Genomic DNA, 8,272 nt, shown 5'->3' on the forward strand with positions numbered 1-8,272 from the left:
GAGAAGGAAAGGAGCAAGTTACTCATCAAAACATGACACAGGCAGTGCTTCAATTCCGTGTGAAAGGTAGCAACTTTAGACAAATGGTCAGTGCAATTGAATTCAGCGAGGTGCTAACCCAGCTATTTCTGCCTGGCACACCAAGTTTAAAGCTTCTTTAAGGGCTGGTGAAGGACTTTTCATGCAAAGAAAAGGGAGAAAAATTGCCCCACTTGCAAGGCTTCTCATCTGTTCCTGGCCATTCAAACCATCTGTTCAAAATAGCTCTGACACTTAGAAGCAGAAAAAAAGACTTAAAAGGAGAGCACCTGGGGGTAAGGTGAGCATTCTATGTCCCATCCTGATATTTGCAGATCATGTCTTACTGATAAAAGGCAAGTAATGGGAAGATTTGTTGACTGTCAGAGAATGAGATGTGGACTTCGCTCAAATTGAGATAGGAAGCTCTGCTTAAACTTACATCAATATTCCAAATTTAAATAAGGGGGTTGGCAGAAAGAAGGGCATTATCTTCTAACAAGTCACATATTAGATAAGTTCAGTTCTAGGATTCTTTTATAAGATTCACAAGTAACTCAGTGTTAACTTTTATTATTGATTCCAAAGGCATAGTGATTTTATTGGTGTTGGTATATTCTGCTTTATTGTTAATAGCAACTATTCTATACTTTCTCATCTTATGTGACTCTTCTCTATATCTTTCCATGAATCTTCCATAGAAGAACTGCTAATGCATTGAAGGCCTTTCTTTGGTTCTTTTAATAATTTATGGATGAGAGTGCAGTACTTTGGTTGTCGAGAAATTGCTGGTTACTATTTTTTATATGACTAGAACCCTTCCTTTTCCAGTCATACATGTGTATGCACATATATTTTTGACAGCTCACTTACCTGGGACATAGATCTGCTCAAAGTTCCAAAAGAAGTTGTTATATTGACTCAGGGTTCCAAGACTGCAGCAGTTGCTCATTTGAATGTGACAAATTGTAATATACTGGGAACAAATGAAGAGTATAGTACGCCTCAGCGCTGTGTTTCTGAAGAATTGTGGAATTTTTATGCTAATAATTGGGGAAATATGGCAGCAGAGCTGTTCTATGATAATAAGACAAACTGTAAATGGTGTTATTATAGACAGAAGATGAGGATTTGGTAGCTAATTAAAAACATAACTATATTTCTAAGCATAAAGAACGACCTGGAAACATTTAAGAAAAGCTATCTAACAGATCAGTTTGTCTAAGATATAATATCCAGGGAAGTGTAAGTCAAGTCTAATATGGGTCAGTTCAGTTTAACAGTGAAGTATCTTTAAAACACAGAAGCTATATTCATGAAAGAACTGAGTCAGAAAGAGAACAATGAAGTTTACAGTTATCAGTTGTGGTTTATTCCAAGCTTGTAGGATTTTCTCACTTATCTTTTTCCTTGACAGGTTTCTGTGAGGACCTACTTAAGAGATAATGAGTAAATTGGTAGTACAATGTGGCTCAGATTTATATGTGGATTATATTTAAATTTTCTTTTACTATTTGTGACATTATCTGTTGCCTTATTGCTAAGGAAATAGTTATGTTTTAAGAGTTAAATGTGTCAGTATTGCAAATGGTTATTTTTGTGTATATAGGAGTACATTAATGGGGACTTGAGAACTACAGTCTGGAAGACAGGGAGTGTATTTTCTAACAACTGGGTTACTGCTAGGATAATGAGAAAGTATAAATGTAATTGTGGGTCGTTCTTTTGCCAGAAAGGAAAGGTTGAGTTAGCCAGCCAGGAGAAGGAAAACATGTCTATCTATACCCCCTCTGTGAAAAAAACATGCTCCTACATAGATGAGAAATCCTAAGTATGTATTATTTTTTCTTAAAGCAATTTTTTCAGTAATATTCAGCTTTTCAATACCCTTTTGAGGTTTTTGTTGGCAAAGATATTGGCGTGATTTGCTATTTCCTTATCCAGCTGATTTTACAGATGAGGAAAAGGAGTCAAACAGAATTTAATAACTTGTCCAGGGTTACCAGATAAATTTTTGTCCTGGGTTTCTTAGCCTACATAGTGTAATAAAGACTCCATGGGTTGGTTTGTGTTGATGCCCACTCTTGTTCTCCACAGCTCTGCAGAGAGGCTGTTTTAGTCTATGTTCTTGTACTTAGAGCCCACTCCCATGCATACACTGTTGAGTGTGAATCAGTGGGTGAACTCTGTGGCCCACTCAGGATCTATGTAGTACCACACACACTACCAGTACACAAGTGTAACTTTTTAAGAGGTCTCACTCAGATGATTAGTTTGGAGTCTGAACCAAAGGATGTTAGCTTTCCTTTCTTGTTACTATACAGGAATCCTCACTCCTACTTCCTCCTGTCTCATTCTCTTTTCCATTCCTTTTTCCCCAGAGATTTCTGGTTACAGGGTTGAGCCTTCAGAGAAATAGGAATTACCCTGTTTGTGTGTATGTGTGTTGCAGTGTGACTTTATTGTTATTTTTTAAGTACAAAAGAAATAAAAGCCTTGAAGGGAACCTGGGCAGGAATTACATGCCTTCCAGTTAGTGTATAAGGTCAAATTTGAACTCAGGAAAAGGAATGTTCCTGACTTCAGGCCCAGTCAAGCCCAGTACTCTATTTGGTATGGAATCAGGAAGACTTCATGAGTTTTTGATGGGGGCCCACAAGGTCAAAACTATTTTCATAATAATACTAAGATGTTTTAATTCCTAATACTATACATGCTGATGATACTTACTGACACAGAGATAGGAAAAATATTAGACATGTGATTCCATTGAGATAGGAAACTCCCATGTGAGGAAAGTCCCTCAACCAACACAGATCAGTGTCTTTTATGCAGCTTAAAATATCAGTAGTTACCTAGAAGAATGGTATTAAAATTAAACAGAAAAAGATCCCGGAGGACTTTATATTGACTTAGAAAACCAAAAATTAAGGTAATTTATGTTGCACTGTATTTTTTTTTTGATGTTAAACATTCCCCGATTATATTTTCACCTGCTTCTGACTGCTAACTGCTGACTGCTTACTGGCTTCTGGCAGTGTTTGATACCTCTGGCCTACAACACTAAGAAGTTATGCCCAAGATCACACAGCCAGTCTATATAAGAAGTGAGACTTGGCTTAGAAGCCAGCATCTAACCATTAGGATATCCTTCTTCTATCTTGATATTTTAGAACAAAGAACAAAAACAATCCCACTTCCCCTAGAATTAGCTGAATTATGCTATAACCATGAATCACAATTAGGCTACCTCATTTGCACTCATGCTTCAATGTAAATTTGATGTTCTAAATTTGGCATAAAACTCAGAGAGAAATGGGAGCCACTTAACCTTCCAAAAGGATCACCATGACTGCTTATTGATGTAGAAAACCATGTGTTAACATTAACTATATCCTACTGTATTTTTGTATGTGCACTAGTCTATTGGGCCTGGGAGGGCCTTCTAGTCAAGAAGCTACATCAAATTCTGCCTCTGACAAAGAATAGTGCTATGATTATGAGAAAATACGTTAACTTCTCAGTGTCCAAGCAAGTGTGAGTTTTTAAGGTACAAATGAATTGGTAAATAGAGATTCATAGTTGAGGTCACAAAGTTTATACATAGAGGGCTTGGGAACTAAAGTCAGGCCTTTTGACTTTAAGTTTAGTCTTTTTTTCAATTAAAATATTCTTTTTTCTCTTAAAATGTACTCTCATATATTATTTCTGTTGTTTCACAGGTCCTGAAAACTCAATAGCATCAGATTATTATGAAGAAAAAATAAAGTATAAGGATGACTGGCATATTGTGCAAGTGCTCATAATATAATAAAAGTGTTAAATTCCTGCAAGATGGCACAATAAAACTCTTCAAAGGCTTTTGTTACCCTATAGACTGAAAGAATACCAACAGAAATATTTTATTAATGATTTTCTCAAATACAATTCCTTTTTTCAACACATTTTGTTACAAGCATAATGCAAATAATTCAATTTAAAGAAACGAAGCAGTTAGAGAATATAGTTGTTAACAGAAGAGCTGAAATCTTTTCTTGGCTTGACAATCCAAGTACAAAGTCTTTCTAGGCATGAGATCATGGTCTGTTTTCATCTACATTCAGACATCTTATTCCAGGAAAAAATTCTTTTGCCAGAATTTTTAAAGAAACAATGTTTGTAGTTTTGACAGTATTCTACTTTACAGATAATCTCCAACCAATTAAAGAAGATCTGCCAGAGACCTCGTTCATAAAAGATTTAAAGAAAAGCCACAATGTGGTAGAACTCAAAATGTTGTATGCTTAGAATAAATGAATTGTTTTAAATAATATCTTCAGAAAACTACAAAAACATATAACCTCAAAACACAGTAGGACAACATTAGAAAGATTTCTTAGGAAATATAGTCTTAACAAAGTAAATACAGGTTCACTCTCACTGAGACTTTAAAATATCCCATGGTGATCTGGAAAGCAGCATCAATAGCTACCTGGTTGGGAAGAATACTTCAGGTATACATACACTCCTGTCTTGTGTTTAGTATACAACCCAGCCACCTATCAGGATTTGAGAAAAGCTATTTTGGAGGAGAGATGCAGTAAAGGCATTGACCAAAACCCTCTTGTTTCCCAAGTGTAATAATGGATAAGCTCTATTAAACCTTTGATCAATTCTGCTTGGTTGACATCTAGTAGCTATTTACCTTTGGAAGGTAAATAAGTTGAGACCATCCCGGCTCCTTAGTATTGTAGTTATCTCTGTCTTTCTGTCTCTCTCTGTCTCTGTTTCTCTTTCTCTTTCTCTCTCTCTCTCTCTCTCTCTCTCTCTCTCTCTCTCTCTCTCTCTCTCTCTCTCTCTCTCTCTCTCTCTCTCTCTCTCTCTCTCTCTCTCTCTCTCTCTCTCTGTCTCTCTCTCTCTCTGTGTGTGTGTGTGTGTGTTGAGGGGGAAAGGAAAGGGCTAAGAATACTTCTGTGCATATTTTGATATATTTTCATCTTCTTTCCACTGGCATAGGTCAGAACACATTCATATTTCCTGTCTTACAAGATTATCCCCCTTTCTCTGCTCCCCCTGAAATTCACTACATAAAATCCACTCCATTCATTCATGTCTTCCTCTGATTCTTTTTTTATGTCGAAGATCTCAGTGCAGGCTATCTATTTATCCCTCTTGTTGTGGAGTTCCTTTTTTGATCTTGCATATATTTGATTGTATCTCACGAGATCACAGTTCCAGTAGGGGAAGATCCTCAAAAAACATCTAATTCTGCCCTCATTTTACAGATGAGGAAACTGAAGTACAGGAAAATTGCAAGTGACTTGGACAAGGAACACAAAGTGGTACAGAGACAGGATTTGAATCCAGTACTTCTGACACCAGAATAGGTTCACTTTCTGTATAGATTCTCATTTCAATTCTTAAACACAGTGGGCCACTGTATCCCCAGTACCAAGCATAATGCTTGGTATCTAATAGGCATTTAAATGCTTGCTGATTGTCAATAAGCTGTACATTACTAGTATCAAACTCAAATAGATCCCTGAATGCTGCATATTGATTTAGGAAAACACAAATTCACATTATCTATGTTGTACTGTGTTTTTGTTTTATTAAATATTTCCCAATTACATTTTAATTTGGATTCCAGGACTCACTTGAGGAGTTCTGAAGCCTCATTTGGCCAATGGGCCAGGAGTTTGACACTTTTGCTATAAACTTTTTAGTTTTTTGCTATAAATTGTTCCCACCCACCCATCTGCTTTTCATTTTACTCTATCTGAAGTAGAAAAAATAAAACAGCCTATAATACCTGTGTTCTCATCTGTAAAATGAAGGGGTTGTTTCAGACAGCCTCTAAAGTCCCTTTAAATGCAAAATTTATGAGCCTTATAATCCTTCCACTTTTGCAGTCATGTTGGTAGAGAAGTAGAAAAGGGAGTAATGCATATTCACAGGTTGAATGTCTTTTCAAACACTAACTGTTGCGCAATGACCAATGAGTAGATGCCCTCCTGAAACTGAAATCAAATAATATTTTTGCTTTGTAAAAAAATAAGAAACTCTAGAATCTTAACAAAAGACCTAAAATGGCATCTTCATAGAACATTATCTCACAGATCCTCATCAGAAAGACAAATAAAGAACTAGTGAAACTTATCATTTTGAATCCAAAAGTAAACAAAGACAAATAATTTCAGGGAATGCTTGACAATAAGCAAAAGCAAACAGAACATTACATAGATAAATAGAGGTTATATACGAAAACACTTGAAATTCTGGATTTATTAATTTGGGATTATTCCTAGGAGGTCTCATTTTCCTTCTTGCGGGGCAGGCTGAGTATCTCTCTAAAACCCCAAATTCCTACAGATTATACCCTTTGTAAATCCCCAATCTCCATTATATAATCTTTTTTTTTTTCTCATGGGAGTCTTTATTGGTAGCATATATTATCCTTCTAATCCCTTCTCCTCTGTTTTAGTTCAATTTCTCCAAGAAATAATGATCACATTTTTCTATTTTAATTTCTATTTATTCTAGTTTCTATTCTAAACCAGAGGTGTCAAAGGCTAGGGCATCCAACATTCTATGAGAAACTAGATTAGGATGTAATAAAACAAATAAAAATACACTAAGATATAATTTTAATTTGTGGTATTGCAAGTCAAGGTGAAGCTCTCAGGGATTCTTATATAAGGTTTAGTGACCCTTAATTCTATTTGTTTGATACCACTATTTTAAACTAATGGTGACCTGGGATACTATTTCTTTTCAAGCTCACTTGTAAAACATTTACAGATGAGGATAATGGAAAATCATGAACTGTATTTTATCACAAAACAACAAAAAGGAGCCTGTACCAGTTCATGTCCAAATAATTTTTCACCTTGGGTGAACTTTCTGGTGATAAACCCCTCTGGACTGAACTGCAGAGCCAGTCTTCCCCAGTCTTCCACAAACACCATTCTTGCAACCTCTCCAACTGAGCAAAAGCTGCCAGATCTTTCTTGGGGCATCTTCCTAGATTCAGGGTCTGTCACCTCTTCCCTCTCCCCTCATATACAATAAGGCCAAAGTAGACTATTTGTTGATATTGGGAGCAAAAAAGAATTTTAAAAGTCCACAAAATACTTTTTTGGGAACCTTGGGATAGTAGGGCGGGAAATGAACTTGAGATTGATGAGATCTGATATCTTTTTTTTATAATCTTAGTTTTGCTGCTTATTGGCTATGTGACTGGCCTCAGTTTTCCATTTTAAAAAAATCTAAGTATTCTCTAGAGTCTTATCTAACCCTAAAGTTATGATTCACATGGTTAAGAATGATCTTTGATGGTTCCAGAGACTATCTGGCTCCTTTTAGAGGGCTAATGCTAATGGGTTTATGTCAGTCACAGTAGAGGTTCTATTTACTATGAAAATCCTTTCTTAGGAACAGGAATTAATCTAAAATGTCCGTTATCAAAATGCAGCAAATGATCCTATGGGAAACCCTGAGACTCTTTCAGGGAGTCCATAAAGTGAAAACAATTTTCATAATAACATTTAAATAATTTTCCTATTAAAAAACTTTCCCCTTTTCCCAACCACATTATCTGAAGCTAGATTTCTTTCATATACTTCAATCAAAAAATACATCACATCAGACTGAATACAGAAAACAAATATAAGAATCCAGTTATCATAAGGCAGATATTAAAGAGATCTGAAAAAATAGAATTATGCTATTGTTTTATTTTTGAAGCTGTTTATCATAAAATGCTATTAAAATTAATAAATGCTTTATAAAATAATTAGTTTTAATTTCTAATATGTTATCAATAGAACCCCATAAACCAAAAGTTTTTAGGGTCTTCAATAAAAGGATAAAGGAATTTTGAGACCAAAAAGTTACAAGAAACCAGTGAAAGTAAAACACATACTTGGTTCTGCTCTGGTCCTGTTCTACCTTTTCAGTATATGTAAGAATTTTGATTTGAAGTTACCTTACTAACTTCTTAACCTTGAAGATACCAAAAGGTTAGACTCTTGGGAGAAAAAAAGCCACCAGATTGAGTCCCCTCCTATTATGTGCCACCACGATCTGGCTAAATGACGCACCCAATTAACAGCACCTATTTGGAAGACTACAGCAGGATAAATCTGATCTGGCGTAGGAAGTGGATGAAGTCAGATTTTTTGCATGTCGTTTCACCTGCTGAGAATATCAACTACTGAATCAAACTTCTTTTTTTTAAAGAGGTTTTTAGAAAAGCAGAACTGGGTTCATTATC

Source organism: Sarcophilus harrisii, chromosome 6 (assembly GCF_902635505.1).
Source record: "Sarcophilus harrisii chromosome 6, mSarHar1.11, whole genome shotgun sequence".
Lineage (NCBI taxonomy): Eukaryota > Metazoa > Chordata > Mammalia > Dasyuromorphia > Dasyuridae > Sarcophilus > Sarcophilus harrisii.